This window comes from Electrophorus electricus, chromosome 6 (genome assembly GCF_041902795.1).
Source record: "Electrophorus electricus isolate QZ-2024a chromosome 6, ASM4190279v1, whole genome shotgun sequence".
In the NCBI taxonomy this organism is placed as follows: Eukaryota; Metazoa; Chordata; class Actinopteri; order Gymnotiformes; family Gymnotidae; genus Electrophorus; species Electrophorus electricus.
In genome coordinates, this window is record NC_137502.1 from 36,600,509 (window position 1) to 36,617,743 (window position 17,235).

Genomic DNA, 17,235 nt, shown 5'->3' on the forward strand with positions numbered 1-17,235 from the left:
TAACATAACATTTTTTGTACAGAACAATTGTGTACAAGGAGCATAATAAATATGAAACAAACGTTTGAAAAGTTCTCGTAACAACATGCTCAAAGTTTTCAAAATCGCTTTGAAATTAGGATATTTACCTTGGTCAGTTGATGAAAGAGAACAAACAGATGGTGACTTCATCTTTTCAGGCTTCTCATCAATGGTAAGGTTGTTTGTTGCTATGTGTTTGCTTTCCTTCATTCAAATGAGAAAAATAATGGTGTTTTACATGTGTATTCAGGAAGAGATAGCAAGTTTAAGACCAGATTGTCAATGACTGCTGGATGGATGGATTGATATTTGCTTGTAGCAATTCTAGCTTTCGTTTTTAGTGTGATGTGTATTTGGAACGGACATTGCCTATCATGTAGTTTGTCACACATTTGTTGATATGCTTAATATATTTCTTTTTATTTAGTACTTGCCTGGTTTGTCTTTGGAGATTGTTCTGAAGACTCTTTAGCAGTACTTCCATTGGTCTCATCTTTATGTGGACTTGATTGTGAATCATGATCTATCAATATTAAAGAAACAGAATTTGAGACAGAAATCTGATCTCCATAATAGACACTGGGTTTGTCACGGAACGCTCGCCTCCTGCGAGTCACGTGGTTGGCCCGCCGCGTGCAGTGGGAGGATCCGTTTTGTAGCCACACCTGCACACACCTGTATTGTATTAGTCGCCTGTGTATTTAAACTCTTTGTGTGCTGTGTTGTCGGTTATCGTGGATGTAAGGTGTTAATGGTATTGTTGAATGTTCTTTTGTAGGTGTTAATTGTTACCTTGTTTATCGTGTTTGTTCCGTGTTATCTGTGATGTTTTTATTGTTTGTAAATCATGTGAGTGCCGTTGTCTTTATGTTTCAGTTACATGTTTGTACTCGTTGAGCGAGTCTATACGTCCTGCTTCACGCCTTTCGGATCTCGGGCAAACGTTACAGGGTTACTGAACGCTTAGTCTTGGTTTTGATACTTTAAATCTATTTCAACTGATTGTGCTTCATTTTGTAAAGCACAGTTGTTTACAAATTAAAGCACAACTTAAAATATTGGTCTTTGTTAAATCAGACTGTTTTTGTTTATTATTCTGACATAGGGTAAGAACAAATCCCATCAAAAGGCATGTATGCTGAAATGATGACAAATCTAAAGAGTGTAGTGAAAGACACAGCCCCCACTCTTGCGACTGCAATTACCCCTAAGGTAATGTCAACACCCTTCACAGAAGGTCTCCTTATCAAGATACTTTGGAATAGCATTCTCTTCCCTACTAAGTAACCGGACTTTCACCCCTGGGACAATTCATGACATCCACTCTTAGAGGCCTCCTTTACAAACACCAGAACTCTTTTGGCTCTACAATAACGGGCACTCCATTCCCTGATTAGGTCTTCAAAGCCACTATGTACGGCAGGTTATAATACTCCGAAAGGACACATGCCCCAAAACCTTCCGGTAACTAGCTCCTTTAGCTCTTTGGCTAGGTGAGTCTTAGCCAAGTTAGCACCATAGCTAAACAGTTCTGTGGCTTGTGCAAAATGTCTACCCCTCCAAATTCATTTGTTTCCTTTTGTTGTTTTTGTTTGTCATTATTTATTTATTTATTTTTCCTATTTCTCCTCATTCCCCTTTCATTTCTCTCTCAGTTGTCATTTGTTACGGATTTTTTACGCTGAGCCAAGTCTGCTGTCATAAGCCATAAAACATGTCTCACAATGTCAATACTTTCTTTTTTCCTGACTCAATAAACTTCAAATTTATTCCTCTAGTTGGTCATCGTGTCAAATATATTCGAAGCAACGGTATTCAGTCACTGCACAAGATATGAACTAATTTAGAAATGAGACCGATATAACATAAATAAGCATTTGGTAGTTCACATTTACTAGTGGATTGTTTTTCTCAATATTTGAGAGTGGTGCACCCTTCAAGTAATTCATAAAATTATGCATTTTTGCTATAAGGGGGTTACAAATTAATTCCCATAATTTTATTTGTCAAACGAGTCTCTTCTTCATTCAAATGGCAACAATTGAATGTTTCTGTAATTCCAAAATGTGTCATCCTTAAGAATACAACTGTTTGCATCTCTGTAGAAATTTTTGATTGACACTGAGATAATAACATAACATTTTTTGTACAGAACAATTGTGTACAAGGAGCATAATAAATATGAAACAAACGTTTGAAAAGTTCTCGTAACAACATGCTCAAAGTTTTCAAAATCGCTTTGAAATTAGGATATTTACCTTGGTCAGTTGATGAAAGAGAACAAACAGATGGTGACTTCATCTTTTCAGGCTTCTCATCAATGGTAAGGTTGTTTGTTGCTATGTGTTTGCTTTCCTTCATTCAAATGAGAAAAATAATGGTGTTTTACATGTGTATTCAGGAAGAGATAGCAAGTTTAAGACCAGATTGTCAATGACTGCTGGATGGATGGATTGATATTTGCTTGTAGCAATTCTAGCTTTCGTTTTTAGTGTGATGTGTATTTGGAACGGACATTGCCTATCATGTAGTTTGTCACACATTTGTTGATATGCTTAATATATTTCTTTTTATTTAGTACTTGCCTGGTTTGTCTTTGGAGATTGTTCTGAAGACTCTTTAGCAGTACTTCCATTGGTCTCATCTTTATGTGGACTTGATTGTGAATCATGATCTATCAATATTAAAGAAACAGAATTTGAGACAGAAATCTGATCTCCATAATAGACACTGGGTTTGTCACGGAACGCTCGCCTCCTGCGAGTCACGTGGTTGGCCCGCCGCGTGCAGTGGGAGGATCTGTTTCGTAGCCACACCTGCACACACCTGTATTGTATTAGTCGCCTGTGTATTTAAACTCTTTGTGTGCTGTGTTGTCGGTTATCGTGGATGTAAGGTGTTAATGGTATTGTTGAATGTTCTTTTGTAGGTGTTAATTGTTACCTTGTTTATCGTGTTTGTTCCGTGTTATCTGTGTTGTTTTTATTGTTTGTAAATCATGTGAGTGCCGTTGTCTTTATGTTTCAGTTACATGTTTGTACTCGTTGAGCGAGTCTATACGTCCTGCTTCACGCCTTTCGGATCTCGGGCAAACGTTACAGGGTTACTGAACGCTTAGTCTTGGTTTTGATACTTTAAATCTATTTCAACTGATTGTGCTTCATTTTGTAAAGCACAGTTGTTTACAAATTAAAGCACAACTTAAAATATTGGTCTTTGTTAAATCAGACTGTTTTTGTTTATTATTCTGACATAGGGTAAGAACAAATCCCATCAAAAGGCATGTATGCTGAAATGATGACAAATCTAAAGAGTGTAGTGAAAGACACAGCCCCCACTCTTGCGACTGCAATTACCCCTAAGGTAATGTCAACACCCTTCACAGAAGGTCTCCTTATCAAGATACTTTGGAATAGCATTCTCTTCCCTACTAAGTAACCGGACTTTCACCCCTGGGACAATTCATGACATCCACTCTTAGAGGCCTCCTTTACAAACACCAGAACTCTTTTGGCTCTACAATAACGGGCACTCCATTCCCTGATTAGGTCTTCAAAGCCACTATGTACGGCAGGTTATAATACTCCGAAAGGACACATGCCCCAAAACCTTCCGGTAACTAGCTCCTTTAGCTCTTTGGCTAGGTGAGTCTTAGCCAAGTTAGCACCATAGCTAAACAGTTCTGTGGCTTGTGCAAAATGTCTACCCCTCCAAATTCATTTGTTTCCTTTTGTTGTTTTTGTTTGTCATTATTTATTTATTTATTTTTCCTATTTCTCCTCATTCCCCTTTCATTTCTCTCTCAGTTGTCATTTGTTACGGATTTTTTACGCTGAGCCAAGTCTGCTGTCATAAGCCATAAAACATGTCTCACAATGTCAATACTTTCTTTTTTCCTGACTCAATAAACTTCAAATTTATTCCTCTAGTTGGTCATCGTGTCAAATATATTCGAAGCAACGGTATTCAGTCACTGCACAAGATATGAACTAATTTAGAAATGAGACCGATATAACATAAATAAGCATTTGGTAGTTCACATTTACTAGTGGATTGTTTTTCTCAATATTTGAGAGTGATGCACCCTTCAAGTAATTCATAAAATTATGCATTTTTGCTATAAGGGGGTTACAAATTAATTCCCATAATTTTATTTGTCAAACGAGTCTCTTCTTCATTCAAATGGCAACAATTGAATGTTTCTGTAATTCCAAAATGTGTCATCCTTAAGAATACAACTGTTTGCATCTCTGTAGAAATTTTTGATTGACACTGAGATAATAACATAACATTTTTTGTACAGAACAATTGTGTACAAGGAGCATAATAAATATGAAACAAACGTTTGAAAAGTTCTCGTAACAACATGCTCAAAGTTTTCAAAATCGCTTTGAAATTAGGATATTTACCTTGGTCAGTTGATGAAAGAGAACAAACAGATGGTGACTTCATCTTTTCAGGCTTCTCATCAATGGTAAGGTTGTTTGTTGCTATGTGTTTGCTTTCCTTCATTCAAATGAGAAAAATAATGGTGTTTTACATGTGTATTCAGGAAGAGATAGCAAGTTTAAGACCAGATTGTCAATGACTGCTGGATGGATGGATTGATATTTGCTTGTAGCAATTCTAGCTTTCGTTTTTAGTGTGATGTGTATTTGGAACGGACATTGCCTATCATGTAGTTTGTCACACATTTGTTGATATGCTTAATATATTTCTTTTTATTTAGTACTTGCCTGGTTTGTCTTTGGAGATTGTTCTGAAGACTCTTTAGCAGTACTTCCATTGGTCTCATCTTTATGTGGACTTGATTGTGAATCATGATCTATCAATATTAAAGAAACAGAATTTGAGACAGAAATCTGATCTCCATAATAGACACTGGGTTTGTCACGGAACGCTCGCCTCCTGCGAGTCACGTGGTTGGCCCGCCGCGTGCAGTGGGAGGATCTGTTTCGTAGCCACACCTGCACACACCTGTATTGTATTAGTCGCCTGTGTATTTAAACTCTTTGTGTGCTGTGTTGTCGGTTATCGTGGATGTAAGGTGTTAATGGTATTGTTGAATGTTCTTTTGTAGGTGTTAATTGTTACCTTGTTTATCGTGTTTGTTCCGTGTTATCTGTGTTGTTTTTATTGTTTGTAAATCATGTGAGTGCCGTTGTCTTTATGTTTCAGTTACATGTTTGTACTCGTTGAGCGAGTCTATACGTCCTGCTTCACGCCTTTCGGATCTCGGGCAAACGTTACAGGGTTACTGAACGCTTAGTCTTGGTTTTGATACTTTAAATCTATTTCAACTGATTGTGCTTCATTTTGTAAAGCACAGTTGTTTACAAATTAAAGCACAACTTAAAATATTGGTCTTTGTTAAATCAGACTGTTTTTGTTTATTATTCTGACATAGGGTAAGAACAAATCCCATCAAAAGGCATGTATGCTGAAATGATGACAAATCTAAAGAGTGTAGTGAAAGACACAGCCCCCACTCTTGCGACTGCAATTACCCCTAAGGTAATGTCAACACCCTTCACAGAAGGTCTCCTTATCAAGATACTTTGGAATAGCATTCTCTTCCCTACTAAGTAACCGGACTTTCACCCCTGGGACAATTCATGACATCCACTCTTAGAGGCCTCCTTTACAAACACCAGAACTCTTTTGGCTCTACAATAACGGGCACTCCATTCCCTGATTAGGTCTTCAAAGCCACTATGTACGGCAGGTTATAATACTCCGAAAGGACACATGCCCCAAAACCTTCCGGTAACTAGCTCCTTTAGCTCTTTGGCTAGGTGAGTCTTAGCCAAGTTAGCACCATAGCTAAACAGTTCTGTGGCTTGTGCAAAATGTCTACCCCTCCAAATTCATTTGTTTCCTTTTGTTGTTTTTGTTTGTCATTATTTATTTATTTATTTTTCCTATTTCTCCTCATTCCCCTTTCATTTCTCTCTCAGTTGTCATTTGTTACGGATTTTTTACGCTGAGCCAAGTCTGCTGTCATAAGCCATAAAACATGTCTCACAATGTCAATACTTTCTTTTTTCCTGACTCAATAAACTTCAAATTTATTCCTCTAGTTGGTCATCGTGTCAAATATATTCGAAGCAACGGTATTCAGTCACTGCACAAGATATGAACTAATTTAGAAATGAGACCGATATAACATAAATAAGCATTTGGTAGTTCACATTTACTAGTGGATTGTTTTTCTCAATATTTGAGAGTGATGCACCCTTCAAGTAATTCATAAAATTATGCATTTTTGCTATAAGGGGGTTACAAATTAATTCCCATAATTTTATTTGTCAAACGAGTCTCTTCTTCATTCAAATGGCAACAATTGAATGTTTCTGTAATTCCAAAATGTGTCATCCTTAAGAATACAACTGTTTGCATCTCTGTAGAAATTTTTGATTGACACTGAGATAATAACATAACATTTTTTGTACAGAACAATTGTGTACAAGGAGCATAATAAATATGAAACAAACGTTTGAAAAGTTCTCGTAACAACATGCTCAAAGTTTTCAAAATCGCTTTGAAATTAGGATATTTACCTTGGTCAGTTGATGAAAGAGAACAAACAGATGGTGACTTCATCTTTTCAGGCTTCTCATCAATGGTAAGGTTGTTTGTTGCTATGTGTTTGCTTTCCTTCATTCAAATGAGAAAAATAATGGTGTTTTACAGGTGTATTCAGGAAGAGATAGCAAGTATAAGACCAGATTGTCAATGACTGCTGGATGGATGGATTGATATTTGCTTGTAGCAATTCTAGCTTTCGTTTTTAGTGTGATGTGTATTTGGAACGGACATTGCCTATCATGTAGTTTGTCACACATTTGTTGATATGCTTAATATATTTCTTTTTATTTAGTACTTGCCTGGTTTGTCTTTGGAGATTGTTCTGAAGACTCTTTAGCAGTACTTCCATTGGTCTCATCTTTATGTGGACTTGATTGTGAATCATGATCTATCAATATTAAAGAAACAGAATTTGAGACAGAAATCTGATCTCCATAATAGACACTGGGTTTGTCACGGAACGCTCGCCTCCTGCGAGTCACTTGGTTGGCCCGCCGCGTGCAGTGGGAGGATCTGTTTCGTAGCCACACCTGCACACACCTGTATTGTATTAGTCGCCTGTGTATTTAAACTCTTTGTGTGCTTTGTTGTCGGTTATCGTGGATGTAAGGTGTTAATGGTATTGTTGAATGTTCTTTTGTAGGTGTTAATTGTTACCTTGTTTATCGTGTTTGTTCCGTGTTATCTGTGTTGTTTTTATTGTTTGTAAATCATGTGAGTGCCGTTGTCTTTATGTTTCAGTTACATGTTTGTACTCGTTGAGCGAGTCTATACGTCCTGCTTCACGCCTTTCGGATCTCGGGCAAACGTTCCAGGGTTACTGAACGCTTAGTCTTGGTTTTGATACTTTAAATCTATTTCAACTGATTGTGCTTCATTTTGTAAAGCACAGTTGTTTACAAATTAAAGCACAACTTAAAATATTGGTCTTTGTTAAATCAGACTGTTTTTGTTTATTATTCTGACATAGGGTAAGAACAAATCCCATCAAAAGGCATGTATGCTGAAATGATAACAAATCTAAAGAGTGTAGTGAAAGACACAGCCCCCACTCTTGCGACTGCAATTACCCCTTAGGTAATGTCAACATCCTTCACAGAAGGTCTCCTTATCAAGATACTTTGGAATAGCATTCTCTTCCCTACTAAGTAACCGGACTTTCACCCCTGGGACAATTCATGACATCCACTCTTAGAGGCCTCCTTTACAAACACCAGAACTCTTTTGGCTCTACAATAACGGGCACTCCATTCCCTGATTAGGTCTTCAAAGCCACTATGTACGGCAGGTTTAATACTCCGCAAGGACACATGGCCCAAAACCTTCCGGTAACTAGCTCCTTTAGCTCTTTGGCTAGGTGAGTCTTAGCCAAGTTAGCACCATAGCTAAACAGTTGTGTGGCTTGTGCAAAATGTCTACCCCTCCAAATTCATTTGTTTCCTTTTGTTGTTTTTGTTTGTCATTATTTATTTATTTATTTTTCCTATTTCTCCTCATTCCCCTTTCATTTCTCTCTCAGTTGTCATTTGTTACGGATTTTTTACGCTGAGCCAAGTCTGCTGTCATAAGCCATAAAACATGTCTCACAATGTCAATACTTTCTTTTTTCCTGACTCAATAAACTTCAAATTTATTCCTCTAGTTGGTCATCGTGTCAAATATATTCGAAGCAACGGTATTCAGTCACTGCACAAGATATGAACTAATTTAGAAATGAGACCGATATAACATAAATAAGCATTTGGTAGTTCACATTTACTAGTGGATTGTTTTTCTAAATATTTGAGAGTGGTGCACCCTTCCAGTAATTCATAAAATTATGCATTTTTGCTATAAGGGGGTCACAAATTAATTAATTGTTATTTGTTACCATACTTATTGTGTTTATTTCATGTTATCCCTGTGGTGTTTATATTTTGTAAATTATGTGAGTGCCATTGTCTTTTTGTTTCAATTATATGTTTGTCCTTGCCGAGGAAGTCTGCTCCATACCTTTCGTCCTGCTCCTTACCTTTCGGTGCTTGGCGAAATGTTACAGAATAACCGACTACCAGAGGACACGAGCCCATGCATCAAAAAACGGCCTTCCTAGTGGGAGGTGCTTAGCCAGCCCCCGCACTGCTGCCTGGATCCCAGGACATTGGGGAGAGTACCGTGACCGCTGTCTGTGTCCTGAGGGGAACAGCTCCAGGAATTTCTTGGTGGGGGGACCCTGAACCTGTTGAATCTAGACCAAGGAGGATTGAGGGGCATCACCACGACCAGAAAGAGGGCAGTTCGGTGGAGCCAGTGGGATCTCCTGAGTCCCTTCCCTTCAACTGACTCGCCAGCGAGATTGGAGGTGTCTGCCCAAAGCCCTGGAGGCAATTCACCTCTGGTATGCTCCTAGAGCAGCAGACGAGACAAGGACTGCCATTGAGGGTAACACGTCTAGAACCGGGGTGGACATGCGCCCCAGCGTGTCTATTGAGGCCACGGATACGTCTAGGCACCTGCGAGGACGGCGGGTGCCAAGTCACACCACCTTATGTTTGTGAGTTGGTGCTATTGTGTGTTTTTGTTTGTGCCTTTTATGTTTCCAGGCACAATGTCCTTGGGAGCATATCGGACTACCCTGAGGGAGGCAGGGAATCTGCCTTTCTCCCTCTCACTGCGAGGTCTCCCTTGCTGGCGGCACCTGACCCGCCTGTTACTAGGTGGGCATCAGGAATGGCCATGCTGTGTTCGTGTTTACGTGTACATGGCGCCCGGAGGTTCGCATTTATTGGAAGGATGCGTCGGGAGCCACATCCCTTGGGAGGGGGTTCTGTCACGGAAGGCTTACCTCCCGCGAGTATGGTGGTTGGCCCGCCACGTGCAGTGGGAACATCCTGTTTCGTAGCCACACCTGCACACACCTATGTTGTATTAGTCTTCTGTGTAATTAAACTCTTGTTGTTTTGTGCAGTGTTGTCAGTTATTGTTCATGTAGGGTGTTAATGTTAGTGTTGAATGTTCTTTTGACAGTGTTAAATTTTATCGTGTTTGTTCCATGTTAACCATGTGGCGTTTGTAAACCATGTTAGTGCCGTTGTCTTTATGTTTCAATTAAATGTTCGTCCTTGTCGAGGAAGTCTGTGTGTCCTGCTCTATGCCCTTCAGTACTCAGGCAAACGTTGCAGGGTTACTGAATGCTTAGTCTTGATTTTGATACTTTAATTCTATTTGAACTGATTGTGCTTCAAATTGTAAAGAACTCTTTTGGCTGTACTACAAAGGGCACTCCATTCGCTTATCAGGTTTTCAAAGCCACTATGTAAGTCAGGTTTATTACTCTGCCATGACACTTGGCCTAAAACATTTAGTTCCTCCGCCCAGGTCTGTGGTCATAAAGACCATATATACCCTGCTTCCAATTTCAGGAGGATTTCACAACCCAGAATAAATAAAACAACAAAAAAAACTTTTAAAAGTGCATATTCTTGAAGGGCTATAGGAAAGTTAACTTTCCCATATGAAAGGCCTTCTCATAAGTATCGCTACAAGACCCAATACATTTACAGGATATTACTTTATTGAATTTCCATGAGTGAAACAAGATTTTATAGTCCATACTGAGTGTACAGATGCTGAATCCACAGCACCCCTCAGTAACTATAACAGATGTCCCCATCTGAACTTATTAATCATTTATGACCAACAATGCATTGTGACATATTTAAAAGTCTCAATACTCTCAACTCTGAGTGAGATCTAACTGGCCATCATCAATGAACTGTTATGAAACCCAGCCTCTCAAAAATAAGTATTAACTTTTCTTATGTCTTGTTATTTCAGGCATTCAAACAATTATTGCATGTATGCCTTAACTATATTTTTCTAATATTTGGATATTAACCAACCAGCCCTTGGACTGGAAGTATGAAAAATGTATGGTCTATTCATATGCTATCTCTTGTCTGTAGTGATATGCATTTCCAAGCAATACTTCAGGTTAATATTACTTCCCCTCTCTAGTTTATATAGCAGTCGAAAAATGAATCTTTTAGGCAACTTTGCAGTAGCTATCTAAGATGAGCTCTTTGGATATGTTAGTCTTAGCCACATTAGCACTATAACTAAACACTTCTCTGGCTTTCACAAAAGTTCTAGCCCTCCAATTTCATTTATTTCCTTTTGTTGTTCACCTTTTTTCCCCTGGTTGTCATTTGTTATGGATTTTGTAACCTGAGCCATGTCTGCTGTCACAACCTATAACATGTTTCTCACGATGTAAATAATTTGTTTATACATTAATCAATAAACTTATTTATTCCTCAATAAGTTGGTGATCATGTCAAATATATTTGAAGTGTTGGTATTTGGTCCGTAATTCTATTTTTCAAACAAGTCTCTTCTTTTTTCAAACAGCTATAATTTGAAATTTTTGTAAAATCATCCTCAGTCATCGTTAAGAATACAACTGTTTTTGTGATATACATCTTCATAGAAATTTGTGATAGACACTGGGATAATAATATAAAATGAGTTTGTACTGATCACTTGTATACAAGTAGTATAATAAATAGTAAACAAACTTTCAAAAAGCTATCTTAACAATATGCTTAAAGTGTACACATCTTATTGCAGTTGGGATATTTACCTAGGTTGCTGGTTGATGGAGAACAAAGAGATGGTGACTCCATCTTTTCAGGATTCACATCAATAGTTGGGTCTTTGCTTGCTATGAGTTTGCTTTCCTTCATTCCAATTTTAAGGAAAAATTATGTTTTACAGGTGTACTCAGGAACAAACAGGAAGACCAGCTTGTTAAAAGACAAATGATAGAGACAGATAGATTGTAGAAAATGGTTACATTTTGCTGCATGCTAAATAAATAATGTTGCGGAAAGAAGAGGTTTGGAGGGTGCTCTTCCCCCTAGTGGATGGTTGAGGACCTGCATGTCAACAACTATATATATATTAAGAAATTTCCCAACAACACTGGAAATATATTCCCTAACCCTTTGTTTGTACAAATACCTAAATTGGCTAAATAAGAATACAGGTATTAGGTATATCACTATTCATAAAATATCACTTTTTTTGTAATTTCTTGATACAGTGAAGCCAGGAAAGTGTTTGTTTGAAATCCATGAATGTTTGTAATTTAATTGAGTATAACTGACTTTGAGATATTAGATTTGGTTTAACAATTATGTTCCATTTTTAAGGGTTTTATTTATTTATTTATTTGTGGGGGCAGGTCACTTTTTTGCCTTTCTCCGGCAGGATTCTGGTTTGACAAATACAGCTTTGGGAAGTTTCTGGCAGTGATTCTTTTCAGTATATTTCAGTCATAATTATGCAGATGATACCTAGACTCACATTACCTGTTCTCCCGACAGTCCATTAGGCCATTTGTGTAAGTGCACTGAGCTTATCAATAACTGCATGCATCTCAATCTCTTTCAACTGAATAAGGATAAAACAGAAGTGATTATTTTGGCCCAAATGAAGAAAAAAAGGAAAGACAATGCTTATCTCAGTTCTAAAGCTTTAAATCCTAAAACACAAGTGAAAAACCTTAAACATCTTAAAGTTTTAACAGTGTCACGTTCCCTACCTGAGTCTACAGCTCACATCAATCTCATCCACCATGTTATCTGTCAATCCTACCAGCTCGACCAAATCACAGTCATCTCCAGCGCTCCTCAGCTCCAGATTATTAACTGTCATCACCTGTACCTGTTTCAACTGGTCTGTTTATTCTGTGTTAATCCTCTTTCATGTTGCTATTTACCTTCCTGGTTTATGAACTGTTTTTTTGTTTTTTTTCTGCATTCCGCCTTGGCCTCATCCTGTTCTGGTTTGGTAGCCTATTCCGATTGTTGACTGGTATTGTACCTTCTGGACCATTTTGGACAGTATATTAAATGCCACTCTGCTGTAGTATTTAATCTACCAAAGTAAATTACTAGCTGCTTTTTATCCTTTTGAGCACCTGATGACACTTTAAGCCCTTTATAACACAACTGAACAGAAAGGTTGCATACCAATGTTTGTAAAAAAAAAGATAAACAAACAAGATACAAAGCTAAATAAACAGCAAATACCTTTTTAGCACAACTTGGTCAAGAACAGCAAGATTTCATCTTCCAGTATTTTGCCGCAGCTTGTTTCCTTTTGCTTTTGATTGAGTCACTACAGGAAGTGACTACTGTTTATGTATGTCTTACCTGAAATCACATGACACAGTAATAAGAGTACTTTACTAACCTGTTACACCAGTTAGGTCACAGTAATCTTTAAAACAAATATGAAAGGTCTTATTTTCAATAACATTATGTTTGATGGAGCACTTCAACAACCTCAGAAAACACACAATCAGCATTTAGAGTAGCTTTACATGGTTTGACTTTAGAGTTATAGATGATTTATAAGTTATGATCAGGAATGTATGCATATGTCCTGTGGATGTCTATGGGGAAAATTGTTGAGAAGAGCGAGATTTATTATTGGCAAATTCAGAATCAGAGTCGTAGTCCAGGGTCATAGAGCCAACACGGAGAGTACGTAGATACATGGTAACAAAACAAGGGTTAACAGGGGAAGCAGGCTATAACAGACTAGAAACACGAAGGCTAAACAAAATAGCCTAACAAAAATGAAGGCTTTGAAACACAGGCATTTAAACATTCAAACACAATGAATGCAAGCATTCAAATAAACATGCACAAAAATGCAATGAAAAACAACCACAGGGATCAAGACAGGGTTTAAATGCATGAACTTAACAAGACTAGAAACAAGGGTTGGAGAAAATGAAACTACAGAATGGAACTAAGGTACACAAGACAGGGAAAAACACGGGACATGGGAGGGATTAATAATGACAGCTGGGAGTATAGGAAAACACACCTTTCCCGCACTGATGTTTTGTTCCCTCCTGCACACATCATAGAATTTATTAGAAAAAGCTTGCAGGTGTGAACTTGGGAACTATAACTCATCATTTATCATGCACATTTTGTTAACCATCCTTCAAATCTTCATTAATGTCTCTGAATATAGAATTCCTCCTGGCTATAGTTTGAGGTAGTACATTTGATTTTGTGAAAACCTTTTAAAAATTACTGTTACGAACTTGTATAGGCTCCAGGCCATACCAAGAAGTGTGAGGAAAACGGCTAAACAAGTGTGTAGTGGAAATGAAATCAGATTTCAACAGACCATAGTAGTTCAATGATAGCCAATGTATTGTACAACAGACAGTGTGATATATATACAAGAGACAGTGTGACCCTGGACTATAACGTCAGGAGTGACCCAGGCCAAAATAACAAACAAATTCACACTATAGACTCACTAAACCTACACAGACAAAAGAAAATACACACACAACCACACTTACTCCTTAAGTGGAAAAGACAGATCAAACCCCAAACAAAATGGCGGTCGCTCCCCAATTACCAGTGAACACACAATAAAAGGTGCAAAGTGGAAAATATACAAATAAACAAATATTCAAATAAACAAATATACAAATAAACAAATATACAAAAGGAAAAAGGGCAAAGACAAGAGCAAAGTGAAAACTGCAAGCAAAGTCACACATCACTAATAGCACACTATTAAACCAACGTAACATATATCACTGCCTTCCTCCCTCTAGCTTCTTGTCTCATGACATGCTGAAAATATGAAATGCTGTACTGGAATATGTAACTGAATCTGTAATGGGACACAACCACACACACACACACACACACACACTAAACAAACACAGAATGGAACATTACAAAATACTTGGCAAATATTTGGTCAAACTAGCATGTATATGTCATGCTACAGATGTAGCATTGCTTTCAAACTCCTCTCTCTGCATTTGTGTATATTTTTTCAACTTTTCTCATAATCCTTCCTTCTTTTTCATAATTTCTTCTTTTTTTTGAAGCAGCAAATCTCTGCTGTTCCTCTTTTTCTTCCATTTCTTTTCTGAGTCACTTTTCTTTCTCTTTCTAAACTCCTTTTCTCTTCTTTCTCTCATTCAGTCTTTCCTCTTGGATGGCTTTCTTTCTATCTCTGTTTCATATTTCTATCTCTGTTTTATATCTTTCTCTATCTGTTCCTCTCTCTCCTGTTCTTCTAGTGTTTCTCTTGCTACCTGGAAGAGCATCTCATTAGTGTAGCAACTCCCTCCATTCAGTGTTATCATGGCATTGATCTTATCCAGGAGCATAGTCACCTGGGTGTGGTCTCTATTGTCCTTGTTTTTAAACACATGGTATCTGTTACCATACTGTTCAATTAAGCTGATTAGTGTACATCACAGATTTGTCCCAAAAATGTTTTAGATCATTTGCACAGCTACTTTCTCTTCCTCTGAGAAGCACTGCCCCACCTTCAGCAACAAGTTTGGTTTATTTGTCACGTACATAGTCATACATGGTATAACTCACAGTGAAATGGTTTTTGTGAGTGCTCTGTCCAAACTGAGGAAATATATATATATATATATATATATATATATATATATATATACCCAATGTAAAATATGAATATATGTATATGTACACAATGTACAATTCCAGTTTACAATTTACAGTCATTTTATTGATGGTGGTGGTCCCCACAGTTTATCAGTTGATTCAGGGCCCAAATGGCCTGTGGGAAGAAGCTCCTCTTCAGTTTCTCTGTATTGGTCTTCAGGGAGTGAAAGCGCTTCCCTGACCTCAACAGAGACAAGAGCCTATTGTTGGGATGGGTGGGGTCCTTCACAATCTTCCTGGCCTTGGTCTGGCACCGCTTGTAGTAGATGGTCTGCAGGTCAGGACGTTCCGTATGAGTGATGGGCTCTGCTGAACGCACCACCCTCTGGAGTGCTTGTCTGTCCTGCTTGGTGCTGTTCCCAAACCAGACTGTGATGTTCCTTGTGAGGATTCTCTCTCTCATCAGGTGGATGAGACACAGTTGCCCACCTGTACTGATTGTGGTCTGTCTGTTAGGAAGTTGGAGATCCAGTCACACAGGGATGTATGCAGTCCTAGATCCTCCAATTTAGTAGTGAGTCAGGAGGGGATGATAGTGTTAAATGCTGCTCTGTAGTCGACAAACAGCATTTTAACATAATTACCCCTCCCTTTGTCCAGGGGGATCAGTGTGGTGTGGAGCAGATGTGCAATTGCATCATCAGTGGAGCAGTTGTGGCGGTATGCAAATTGCAGTGGGTCCATGGAGGGTGGCAGTGAAGAAGTCTCTGACTAGCTTTTCAAAGCACTTCATCACAACTGATGTGAGGGCAACAGGGCAGTTGTCATTAAGGCCAGAGGGTCGAGGTTTCTTTGGGACGTAGACGATGGTGGATCACTTGAAGCCAGATGGGATGATACTGAGCATCAGGGAGAGGTTGAAGATGTCAGTGAATACCAGGGCTGGCTGTTCTGTGCAGGCTTTGAGGACTCTACCGCAGATACTGTCTGGTTCCACCGCCTTCCTAGTAGCAGCAACAGCAGGAAAACATGTGGATCACTTAGTGATTCCGCTCCTGATCTCCACATGACCAATGTCAATCAAACTGCCCTGGAGTATCAATCACAGTAATCTGCTTCCCATTGAATTCAGCTGTATATTTCTGACACACAGTGGTCACTAACGTATCATCTTTGAATGTCTTTGAATGTTTTTTGAATTGTAATTTTTCCTGTTTCCTGTTACACTCTTCCCAACACTAGTATTCCCGAGCAGAACGATCCTCACACTGCTTTTAAAAAAGAAAAAGATCAGTGTATGTAAGCACATCAATTTGAGTTTACTATTAAAATGGCAGCTTCTGTAAAGATCCAGTGGCATCAATCTGAGTCATCAATTCTTCTGCAAGTCTTTTTAAGTAGTAATATATGTTTAAGAATCACTTTCTGACAGAATTCTCCATGTTCACTACATCAGGTTGTACCTGAAACACCATTTTACATGGCCATGAATTATTACAGAAAGTACAGCATCAGAATTAAAAGTAGACTTTGTAATTTGATATTGAGTTAGCACATTTAAGAATAAAAGTTTTCTTTTTGAGGCCCAAACTAAATGCTCCTTAACATTAATGAATACTTCATTAAATTGATTTGGATAGAAAGTCATGTCTATATTTAATTTTAACATATTTGCATTAAACCTCATTGATCTGTCCAAACAAGCACAAGACTGATCCACTAAACCTCTTCTAAACTGGATGTCCTGTCAAATTATATCATAACACTGGTAAATACATTTTTGAGAAAAAATTGTTTCCTCCGCTGTTTTTGGTGAAACAAGTAGATTTTAACATGCTGAATATGAATATGTATTTATAATGTCTGTATCATGTACTGTTTGTCAGAAAATTGCAATTTTCATTAAGCATTGTCAAGTTTCTAGCGGCGTACACTGTGATGGCAATGCTGGCAACATGAAAAAATACTAGAAATGCTTAGCCATAGATTTTCATTTATAATCAATGTCTGATGCATCACGGATAAGAGCCCAATGATAGTTTTCCAGCATAGATGGATTCCACTTGCCCTGATACCATTTCTCCATCTTGGCAATGTTTTAATGAAACCTTTCACCATGTTTGTCAGTCATGGCACTGAGGTTGTCTGGGAAGAAGTCCAAGTGGGAATGAAGAAA

The 17,235-nt window shown here is 38.1% G+C and overlaps 1 long non-coding RNA gene across 1 annotated transcript; it reads right to left on the minus strand.

The window, feature by feature from the left end:
- Positions 1–6,907: 6,907 nt before the first annotated feature.
- LOC145658655 (uncharacterized) lies at positions 6,908–12,584 on the minus strand. The gene is made up of 3 exons (XR_014124341.1): positions 11,961–12,584; positions 11,231–11,393; positions 6,908–6,997 (listed from the first exon to the last, which is right to left on the minus strand). It is a non-coding gene; the product is annotated as an uncharacterized LOC145658655 (long non-coding RNA).
- Positions 12,585–17,235: the final 4,651 nt, after the last annotated feature.